General features: G+C 38.4%; 1 protein-coding gene across 3 annotated transcripts in view; it reads left to right on the top strand.

Moving 5' to 3' along the window:
- The window catches only part of LOC127455490 (neuronal PAS domain-containing protein 3-like), a 425,888-nt gene that overhangs the window by 107,252 nt on the left and 306,344 nt on the right, over positions 1-12,292 (top strand). The gene's annotated exons all lie outside the window — the stretch shown is intronic.

The raw sequence follows: 12,292 nt of genomic DNA, 5'->3' as shown, positions 1-12,292 counted from the left end.
CATGACTGTTGCGACATTATTTGCAAAATGACATCGCGTGGTTCATTACTTGTATCGCGGCAGTTCAGAATTGAAATGTCCACTGTGTGGCACTAAAAGTGAGTTAAATGTTCTCCCAAACAGATGATGTTTTTAAGGTTAATGATCTATTGAGTTTTAAATCAACAAAACCTACCTCCCCACCTTAAACCTAACCGATAGTGTCATAAAAAGAAATGTGAGATGAAAAACGCAAAAGATTAAGCAACTACATCATTTTGTGCTGCTTCTATGACACTTTTGGCTCATGTGTCAACTCGCATTCTCTTCCGGACTTGGTCCTTTTGCATTTCAAGTTAGACTCCGGTCCTGCCTGATGTCCGACTCCCACTACTACTAACTGCAATTTGTGCCAGCCAGATATCGCTTCAGTCTACTATGATGAACTTCACAGAGATTTAACTGATGCCAGCACCAACTGTCAGACATGGGATACTTCACTGGACACTGCCTGAAACTTGGACTTAAGATGGACTCCACTGGAAATTAATCTGCCACAAGCTTGCAGTGCACCTTACTGACCTCTGCCTGCATCACCTTGGTCAAAGGATGGACTACACTCTTAAAATGGAATACATAGATAATAAATTAATTTCAGTCTTATATCAGCCAAATAACAGTAGACAATGCATCTGTTTGCACTTCTGCAGTTAATTAAGAATGTAAATTCTAAGACTTTAGTCATTAATCTTACAGAAATACAAACACTTTTCGTTTAAACATCGGCCCCTAACACTTACTTAGATTACTCATTTTAAATCTCGATTTGTACTTCACATAAATAACTAATATTGGCATTATTTTCATGCTGGTTAGCCAGAGGGGAACTGGCCCCCACAGTGAGCCTGGTTTCTCCCAAGGTTATTTTTCTCCATTAACCAACATCTTATGGAGTTTTGTGTTCCTTGCCACAGTCGCCTTAAACTTGCTCACTGGGGGTCTAAATATAAATATAATTATTCTCTATAATTTATTTTAAGGCACTATTTACAATCATGTCTTTTTTTCTTTTTTTTATTAACTGCACTATTATGACTCAAAGACAATACTATATTACAGCTTTTTCTGTTGAAACATAATTTTCTGTAAAGCTGCTTTGAAATAATGTGTGTTGTGAAGCGCTATACAAATAGTGAAATAGTGTTGCGATATAATAAGATAGCATTATGTTAGGAACAGGGTGAAAAGTAAGTGTTTATGAACTGATAATCTGCTTTTTACTTGTGACTTGTGAGAAAGTGAAAAAAAGTTGTTGTTTAAGCGCATCTAGTATTTATTTCACCAGAAAACTACCTCAGTATGTTCAATGAACCGCTTAAAAATCATTTTGCAAAAATGTAGATATATAAACATAATTTTATGAGACTAGAGCCACGTCCACAGTGATAGTGTTTATTTGAAAACACATTAATTTCCCTATGTTTTGCCACACTAAGACAGAGTTTTTGTCCAGTGAAAACTGAGCTTTTCGAAAACACTCTCCCTAGTGGATAAATTTGAAAATGCCGCTTACACTTTGTAGTGAGGACAGGGAAAACTGAGATATTTGAAAACAATTATGTATTTGTTGTCATGTGACGCAGTCATATGATCTATTCAACCCAAAACAACCAAGATGGCGGCCCATGTTGTATTATTTAAAGCCATTCTGCTGACCCCCACCCCCCCACCCCCTCCCCCAAATCAGCACAGACGATGCGAAAAATTTCAGGACCTGCTCATGAGAGATGTTTGCTTTAAAAACAGATGACTGTTTAAATATATCTGACACCTTCTTAATTGCTCAGATTTTTTTTATACTTCAAAAAATAATACTCCTTAATCCTTCACTTTTTGGCTTATGTGGTTGTTCTATTAAACTGTTTAGACTGTGGCATGTGCCACACTTTTTGCTTTGTGCTGACAATACTGTTGCAATGTTGTGCTGCATTATTTACATTAGTTTTACAAACTTAGATTGAAGTTACCAATTAATACCAATAAAAAAGCACCTTTTAGTGAATTTAGCTGAATAGTTTCAACATATAAGCCAAACTGGCAGAAACAGGTCAGTCTAAACACGTTTGCTTCACCAGTGTTTTAGGTGACTTTTAACGCTTGTATACTGTATCTGAATGAGCTGCCACCAACAGTCAACATACGCGGCTCTTTAATGGCTTTCTGACTGTGGTGCAAAATTGACTAATAAGTGGGCTAAAGCAGGCTGTTTACCAAAAAAAGTTGCATCAAATGTGTGACAGTTTCAATTTGATAGCCAAAGCTGACAAAAAAAAAAAATCATAGGCTGATAAAGCTGGAATTTTTTACCAAATGACATATGATAGATGAAGTAGGTCAAGCTACACTGCTGACGTCCGATGCGCATCATACTTTGTCTGTAAACAGGAAATTGGTTTGTTTTATCATATTTGGGTCATCAGCATTTAAAAACAAGCAAAACTAAACAGAAGTGTGTTTTTAGAAATGCTATAGACATAACTAGATTTGTAGTGGTGCTTGCCTGTGCAAAACTCATTGCCATGATGCTAGTGTGTTATGAGTGGTTGCCAGGTGTTCCAAATGGTTTTAAGTACATTGTTATGTGGTTGCTAGAGTGTTGTGGGTGGTTGTTAGGTGGTTTTCTATGGGTTTCTCTGTGGTTGCTTATAAGGACCTAGTCAAAAGTGGCCACTTCAAAGACTCTGGTTCCTAGATATGTATATAATATTGAGCCTAGGGGGTTAACTGGTCTCACAGCTTGGACACAGCTTATGCTAGTCTATTTGAATGGTTTTAGAGGTTTCTGAAAGTAAACCAGCTGAACAGTAGCTTGTCCAGACTGAGAGACCAAGTAAATCATCCTAAACCATCCTAAACCATCATAAACCAGTAAAGATCAGCAAAGTAACTGGTATAAAAGAGTATTTTTTCAGCAGAGTACTCATGGTTTCCTTACCAAACACAACTAAGAATTTGTACCATTGCCAGTTTTTAATGGCACAGCTGTTTTTTTCAATTTCCCCTGGTTTTACTGTAAATCTGAGGTTTATGTATGAAAAATAAGTGATTCCTGTTGTTTTAAAGTGTGGACTCAATTCTGACCAGAGAGAGAGAGTGAGAGAGAGAGAGAGAGAGAGAGAGAGAGAGAGAGAGAAAAGAGGGATTCCTGTAGACCGCTGGTTAATATAATGTATGGAAGGTGGCCTGCTTTGCTTGAAGAAGATCTGTAGGGCATGACAGCTCAGAAAAGGCATAAATCCTCCTCGCTCTAATCTGCAGCCACATTTAGTTGCCATGGGAATTTTATTTATGCAGCTTGAAACTTCCATACTTCAGGTGAGATGCAAACATTTCAGCTGCTGCCTCCGTTGGCTGCAGCTCGGCCTCATAGCATGCAGGTTGCCGCATTTCATGCTTAACCCTTTCATACGTACCATCACACATATGTGTTTCTGCAACAGCTAGTTACGTTACAAGGTGCCAGATTCAAATCGGCTTTTGCACTGACACAGGCTGCACTGGCCAAGCGTCTGTAATTTATATTCGATCAAACAGTTACTCATACAGTCTTTTAAACCACAGAATATGTTTATTTTGTATACATACATCCAACTTGTCACCAAAGTACCACAATAAAAAGTTTACAGCTCTTATACGAACAGTCAATACATCAAATGCAATCTTCCTCCGATGCGTGTTGCCATTTGTTTACATTAGTAGCGGTTGTCATTTGTCAAACAAACAGCTACTCAAAGAGTCTTTTCAAACACATAATATGTTTATTTTATGTAACAAACAGCCTAACTGTCACCAAAGCACCACGATAACAGTTTGAAACTCGTATACTCACAGTGAAAACATGCTGATGAAGCGTGATTATCCGATGCACGCAGCCAAGACTGTTTACATTAGCACTTATCACACACACACACACACACACACACACACACACACACACACACACACACACAGTGCATATAGGCAAACCGGACTGCTGATATTATTTGTTCATTTGTTTTGACATCTATAAAAATGAAATAAATAAAACAAATACAGTACAGCAGACATAACCCTTTTGTTCACGTTTACTATATTACTGTGCCCCGCCCTCCTCCCTGCCACAATTACATACAATATTTGATTTTATTTTTTTATGACAAGAAATAAAAAAATTGAATAAAATAAATAAAAAATACTCCTCTACACTCTGCCCACCTCTACCGGCTGTGCAGTGTCACGTGCAAAAATAACTGACTCCAGTGGGCACTTCAGGGGATTTTAGTCCCTACTCATGAAAAGGTTAAATACATGACAGAGGGATGCCTGTACCTGTCATAGAGGTGTGGAGACCCCTCTGTTGTAATCGAGGGAAAGTAAAAGTATCCGTTTATTGAGTCTAGAAGTGGATTTAACATGGTCTGTTAAAGTATTTGTGTGATGATGCTGTCCAGAGAGATTTGAGTAGCATTTTTATATTAGAAAGATACCTAAAGGCCAGAGAACAAAGGAATTAAAGATAACATTAAATCTGAAGAAAAAAACCTAGGGGTGTTTGGGTTATTTTGCTCCAACATCAACAAAAATAAATGAGAAACTATATTTTAAATATAGAAAATGAATCTCTTTACTGTAATACAGTAAAAATTACTGTGTTAAGGTAATGAGAATCATCATTGAAAACAATAAGAATAGTACAAGTAAAACATCCAAACACATTACAGTGAGTACTGAGAATTGTGGGGTAAAATTTGCTTAAGCATCCTAAAAAATAATGTAAAAATGCAAAAAATCTTAATGGTCCTAAATGAAGGTTTCATTTTCTTTATGCAAAATATAAATTTATGTATAAATGAAAAAAGACGTATTCATGACAGGTTTTATGAGAAACAAACCATTTGTACATTGTTATGTGGTAGCTATGGTGGTTGTTTATTGACCCAAGTCAAAATTAGTTCACCCTCAAGTGTCTATGATATTTTGGTCCCTAGATTTGGCCCAGTACCTCTTTCAGTGTAAGTCTATAGGATCTTCATTGCTTGTTTCAAGTCATAGCACAGCTCAAATGAATGAGCCACACGATTTGAGGTTTCAGTCATGTCCACAGCAAAAATGATACTGCATGAGTTACTCACTAAGGTGTACTTAAGGTTCGGGGTTTTACAACCCCTCAAACCTTAGTGTGAGCAATTATATTAGTGATGCTTGTCTTGCAAACATTACTAATAATATCATAACCTAACATTTTCAATTTTAAAATCAAGTCCTGCATTATTTCTTGTGAAATATGCTTTTTCACTCAGAAATGTGTCACAGTAGTTGCAGTAGTTAAGTGCATTGCAAAGGCTATTTCTTGTCTTTTAGAATGATCAGTGATTAATAATTAAGAACAGGCCACTCTGTTTATCTCCCAAGTGTGTATTTCGACGTCCAAGAATTTACCTTGTATCTGATACCTTTAACCCTGAAGGCATATAATGCATATAAACATTCAGACTCAAACTTCATAAGGACTATGCTGTTTAGACTTCATTTTGTTGTGTAAGAGAATTGTTGTTACACTGTTACTCACATTGAGACCTCTGTAAGTACTTTACAGGCTGCTTTATATCCATCCTTGCCGATTATAATGGACTTTACTCGCTTAAACCCTGTCCAAGAGGAAGCGCTAGAATTAGCCAAATGGACACAGCACAGTAACAGCGCGGTGCTAACAACACACACTTGTGCTGTCCTAATGTGCTAATGGGGCTGAATATGGATCACATTAGCAGGGAATGTCAGCATCTTTAAGACAGGGTGTTTAACACATTTGTATTAGCTAGCTGTGTTAGTGTTCAGTTTACCCCTTCAGTGAAGTTTGGGGTATTTTGTTTTTCTTTTCATTTATTATTGTTATTAATTTGCTTTTTTAATTGGTAGATGCAGTAGAAGAGATAAAATAAAATTATGGGTATAATAGAGAGGAACAGGAAAATAAATACGTTTCTATACCTACATTATTGTAAAATTAATTTTAACGTATCGCGGAAGTCCTGATGGTGCAGAACACGAGTCAACATGTGAGCCAGAAGTGTCATAGAAACACCAAAAAATGACATCGTTCCTTCAGCAACTGTGTTTTCTATCTCACATTTGCTTTTCATGACACTATCAGTTAGGTTTAGGTTTAAGGTTTAGGGTAGCGAGGTAGGTTTTGTTGATTTAAAACTCAATAGAACGTTAACCTTAAAAACCTCATTTGTTTGAGAGAACATTAAATTTGCTTTTAGCGCCTCTGCTGATGATGAAATTTGCATCACGTGTCCTGTACGCAGATGGTCAGTGTTCACGTCTGACCGAAGTATACTTTGGGCTTAAGCAACCGTAAGGCAACCACACAGAACACCCTAGCAACAAGATGGTGTTGAAATGATGCACACTTTTGTGGAGTGATATGATTTGAACATTGTATGAGTGTGCACGCAGTATATATTACTTTGTCGTTAGTTTTTTTTTTTTTATCTTATATTTATTTATTATTTTTTTTCATTTTCTGACCTACTTTTTTACCCAGATTGGAAAAATATATGAATTCTACTTTTTTTGTAGGTTCCCAGCATTCTATTATTTAACTGCTTTCTTCTCATTTTTTCATCTACCTGTTTCTTTGTCTGTGTGCATGTGTGAATAATGTATGTTATAGATTTCCCAGAGTAGAGGACTGGAGAGGAGTACAGAGGAGGTGCAGGAGGTGTTGCTTGCTTTCTCTGGGTGTATTTGAACAGCAGGAAAACCTTGACCCTGTCTGCACCCTGTCTATCTGGCTCTCCGCTAGATTCTTAGAATCCCAGTGACATTTTTGTGAAGTGCAAGTTGCCCACTAATGCAGATTTTGCACAGAAAAAGTGGAAAAGGGGTTTAATCCCACCCCTAAACTCCTCGCACGAGCGGCACGCAACTCTCATGGTCTCAATATTGCCTAGTGACATGTAGAACAGAAATGTTGTGTTTCATGGAGGAAAGAAAGTCATATGGGTTTGGTACAGCATGATAGTGAGTAAATAATGCCAGAGTCTTTATTTTTGGTGAACTATTCCTTTAAAGCGGAAACCCTGTGTGAGTTTTCTAAATTTTAAAGCGCATTCCTTGTTGTTATGTCAGATTTATAAGACATTTTAACTTTTTTTATTTCTTAAATTCTGCATATCAAAGCACAACATTTCACAGAGGGATGCATTCATTAAGAGATGTTTAAGGTTTCTGTGTGCAAAATTTGGTCAGAATACACTTCAGCGCTGCAACACAAATTCTAGTTTGGTTTGCCTTCAGATTTCTGCAATGCACAAATCAATTGGTTCCACCGTGCACAATTGAGAGTTGGAACAGACAGCGAGTGTAGGTAGAAACCCGCTTCATCCGTTAGAGACACACTTATCACGACAAGCAGAGTTTTAGGACCCGCTGTGCTCAAAATTCCCTCCTGAGCCAGATTTCTGCGGACAAATAAACTCGGCAAAAATACTCACAGCAAGGATATCATCTCTTGCTTTTTATTCTTTCTTAGTAAATGTAGAATGAGCTATAAACACAAAGCAACCTTCTGCATGTTTAGTCTGAGTAGAGCTGCTTTTTTTTTTGCTTGATACGATAGTACTTGAACAGATTTTGCGGCTTTTGGACTTAAGGGAAGATATTTTTGGCAATTCACTTTGATGTGGTTTGAACTAATTACGCTGCATTGCCTCACTGAAAAAACAGCTTAAACCAGCACAAAGTGGTTAGCTAGTCTTCCATCCTGGCCAAACTGATTAGGCTGGTCAGTTTTAATGGTTTTTAGAGAGGTTTTGGACACTTGTCTGTGGATCAGGCTAGGAGAACAGCTAAACCAGCTAAACATAAGCTAAACACCAGCTTGACCAGATGGAAAGACCAGCTAAGTGGTCTTAAACTAGCCTAAGGTGGTTAGCAGTGGTTAGCCAGGTCTATTGTTTTGGTTTTATAGAGGTTTTGGACACTTGTTAGTGGATCAGGCTGGGAGACGAGCTTGCTGACCAGCTAAACCAGTTGAACACCAGGCTGAGAGAACAGCTAGACCAGCTAAAACCAGTAAACCACCTTTCATTGGTTTCCCTGCTGAAAAAAAGCCTAGCTTAAACAGGCCTAAGGTAGTTAGCTGCTCTCCAAGTCTAGCAAAGCTAGTTAGGCCAGTAAGGTTTTACAGGGGTTTTGGGGACTTGTTAAACACAAGCTTAACCAGGCTGAGAAACCAGCTAAACCAGCAAAACCATCTTTGGCTGATTTCCCTGCTAAAAACAAAAAGCCCAGTTTAAACTAGCCTAAGCTGGTTAGCTGCTCTGGCTAAGTTGGTTAGGCTGGTATGTTTGGATGGTTTTAGATGGGTTTTGGGCACTTGTTAGCTGGTCAGGCACCAGATATCAACTGGCTAGCCAGCTAAACCAGCTAAACACAAGCTTGACCAGGCTAAAACCAGCAAAGGTAGCATAAGGTAGTTAGCAGCAGTTAGGCAGTTATGTTTTTATGATATTAGAAAAGTTTCGGACACTTGTTAGTGGTCCAATCTGGGAGACCAGCTTGCTGACTAGTTAACAGCTTGACAAGGATGAGATACAAGCTAAAGCCAGCAAAACCACCTTTGGCTGGTTTACCTAAATAAAATAAAAAAAACCCTGCTTAAACTAGGCTAAGGTGGTTAGCTGATATGGCTAAGCTGCATAGTCTGGTATGTTTTGATGGTTTTAGATGGGTTTTGGGCACTTGTTCGCTGATCAGGCACCAGAAAACAAATGGCTGGCCAGCTAAACACAAGCTTGACTAGGCTGTAATACCAGCTAGTCCAGCTAAAACCAGCAAACCACCTTAGGCTGGTTTTCCTTTGGAAAAAAAACCCACCTTAAACTAGCAAAAGGTAGTTAGCAGCAGTTAGCCAGGTCTGTTTGTATGATTTTAGGGAAGTTTCGGGCACTTATTAGTGGGTCAGTCAGCTTGCTGACTAGCTAAACAGCTTGACCAGGCTGAGATACAAGCTATAACCAGCAAAACCAGCTATGGCTTGTTTAACTGCTTAAAAAACAAAACAAAACCTTTGCTTAAACCAAAGTCTTTCTAGCAAGTCAGTCACTGTCGGCCATCTTTGGAACTCTCTTTGGAGACTATTTCCAATCATGCTAGTGCATCTCCTGTCTACTTGAATGGGAAAACACTGAAATCTCCTAAATGGTTGGTCAAGATTACGATCAAAGGACATATTTCAAATCAGCAGTAACATCAGACAACAGTAGTATCATAAATTGTGCTTATTTACCTCAGATTACGCTAAAAAACAAAATTTTCTCGGCTTGTATAGCTAATGCGCATGCATGTTGTTGAGTTGATTGACAAGCGATGTCTGTATCTAAAAGGTGATTTACTCTTTCACCTGTAAGGCAGCACTTCCTTTCTACATCCGTTGACCGTTGGCTGTAGTTGGGCGTTCCAATTTCTCCCATTAATTTTAATAGAAGTGGCCCGTCTCTGCTAAATAATCTCTGCTTAAACTAGCCTAAATTGGCTAGCTGCTATGGCTAAACTGGTTAGGCTGGTATGTTTTGATGGTTTTAGATGGGTTTTGGGCACTTGTTAGGAGACAAGCTGGTTGATAAGCTAAACCAACTAAACACCAGCTTGACCAGACAAGTGAAGCTAGATCAGCTGAACAGCAAGTTAGCCTAAGTTTAGCTAAGACCAAAAAAACCACAATAAAATAAAGATGCAGAATGTGACAGGAGAGTACATTTAGCATTTAGTGCTTGGCATACATAAAAAATGTACACACGACAAACTACACAAGTTACAATCTCTCACAAACTTGCTTAAAAAAGTGGTTAAAACTTCTGTTTCTGATCTTGTGTGGATTCTCTTTGGATAATGAGGCAGAAAATATATTAGATAGCCCTTAGCATCGCAGGCTATTGCACACTTAGCATTTTCCTAACAAACATACCCGAGACTGCTTGAAAAACATACATGAACGATTTATTGTCATAAACGTCTATTTATGAGCTTCATGTTCCACTTAACCAACTTTTACCCCACGCCTGGCTGTCTTGAGAAAAACATTAGCATAAAAAAATAATATCTCTCTGTCCAACACGAAGGAGGCCCTGAGAACTTTTAATTTAATGTTTTATTTTTCTTTCGTCAGAAAAATTCAGATCAAAGTCAAATTAAGTTCATCCAGGTCCATGTAATCTGTAATTTGGGTGCCTGGAGCAACAACATTCTTTGAGTATGGCGTTGCAGCCTTCTTTAGATGTGGACGGCGGTAATTACCCAGCTGTTGCGGAGCTGTGATTGACATGTGTATTTGGCACAGACCATGTGCACTATTCATGAGCCACATACCAGCTATAATTAATTGATTCATATGCCTGTAAGCTTTTTCTAAAATATTAACAAGATAAGATTAAAAAGGCATGGAGTCGTCAGAGCGGGGCGGTTCTGACCGCGGCATTGGCTGAGACTCTATTACCTGGAGGAACGCTCCGTTTGTCTGCTTTGCCTGTTGTTTTGTGTGATAAAGTGACTCCTGCTGTAGCACAGAAACTTTCCTGTATATACAAATGAAATGCATATTCAGGAGTACAAAGTAAACTTTTAGACATTTATGTATTGTGTCTGTGTTTTTGCTTTTGGATGTCTCTGTATGTATATAGAGGTGACTGGGGCTAGTTGTCACACTTTTTCTACACTGAATATTTCTCAGGGCAGGTTTGATTTTTGAAAGTCAATTTCTGTTTAGCCACATAACTTAAAGCTATTGATCATGTACACCATTCTTGCCCAGGAAAAAAAAACACACACGTTAACCTTTTGTGACAACGTGCCCCAGTAGTGGGGCATATTGTAACACTAAATGGGGCAAGTTGTCACAACGGAACTTGCCATTAAATCAGTGTCATATGATTCATGTGAACATTAGGGCATGACAGAGAAACATGTTTCCACCATCACAACCATTAAAACAAATCTATGCCTTTAAATCTACACCTGCATTAAACAGCTTATTATAAGGTTTTCAGGTAAATGTAAAAAGTAAAACAATTGACACTACGTAAGAGATTTCTTTAGTGTTTAAGCGCCCTGAAACAATATTCCTTGGGAAATAATGTAGGGCGGGGCTTAATTTTATCTATTGGATTTGATTGGTTTGTGAAAAGCAGGCTTTGTTATTATTTGTTAATATTATTTTTCCCCGCCCACATGGCCTTGATTACATCAGCAGAAAGTAAAAGTCATTTCAGAGGCGGAGAAAGTTATTAAATTGTAATAAAACATTTCAAAAACAAACTGTTTCTGTTTTCTTTAGAGTGACATGCACTTAAGAGTGCACAACACAGACCAGGAACATTTATTTAAAAAGTAAACAGGATCAGTTTTGCTTTCATATTGTATTTAATATTTGGGCATTTAATCATTCAACAGACCATTTACTCTACCGTCTTCTCTTTGTCCCTCTATCTCAGTGGGTCAACATCATGCAACTTAAATCCATACAGCTATAACTTATTATAAACTGTTCTCCAAATGTCTGTGAATCAGCCTCCTATTGCACTCTCTTTACACACACACACACACATACACACACACAAGCACCCACACACACACAAGATCACTCGGCAGCCTGCTTTTCCCATCTATCAGACGGAATCAGGGAGAGGAAGCCGTGTGAAGCTGCCAGATACTGACAGGTAGTCACCTTGCAGGTCTCGCTGCTTGTGTCATGAATAAACATGGCTGCTAGTGGCGTCCTGCTTGGAAAACCACGCTGGCTCAGGTAATGGCCTCTCAAGCCACGAGAGGCCCGCTTCACCGCTATTACAGGCCGCGCCAAAGAGCCTCAGCTTAGAAACATCCACGGCACGATGTTTATTAAAGCGAGCGAGTGCTTAGACACACCCAGAACACACAAACAAACACATCTACTGTGCCCTGAGGTGGAGGGTCTCTATTTTCTGCCTGTCATCAAACTGTTGTGCACTTTTTATCGTGCATGATAGTGCAAGCAGCGGTTTTAGTGCTGTTATTAGATTAGCATGTGATGTACAATAGACTAGTTGAACAGTAGAAGTAGGCTTTAGTTAGATTAGATGCAATATTTAAAGGTGAATTGTGATTATATTTATGTTAAAATACTTTTTCCTATCCCATCTTAATATGCAGAGAGAACTGTAAGTAAGCCATTCTCAGGCTGATTTCCCTCAAAAAGTGTACACTGGAAAAAACAAACAAACAAAAA

Source organism: Myxocyprinus asiaticus, chromosome 17 (assembly GCF_019703515.2).
Source record: "Myxocyprinus asiaticus isolate MX2 ecotype Aquarium Trade chromosome 17, UBuf_Myxa_2, whole genome shotgun sequence".
NCBI classification, from domain to species: domain Eukaryota; kingdom Metazoa; phylum Chordata; class Actinopteri; order Cypriniformes; family Catostomidae; genus Myxocyprinus; species Myxocyprinus asiaticus.
The sequence above is the reverse complement of the archived record's forward strand: the minus strand, read 5'-3'. Positions and strand labels throughout refer to the sequence as shown.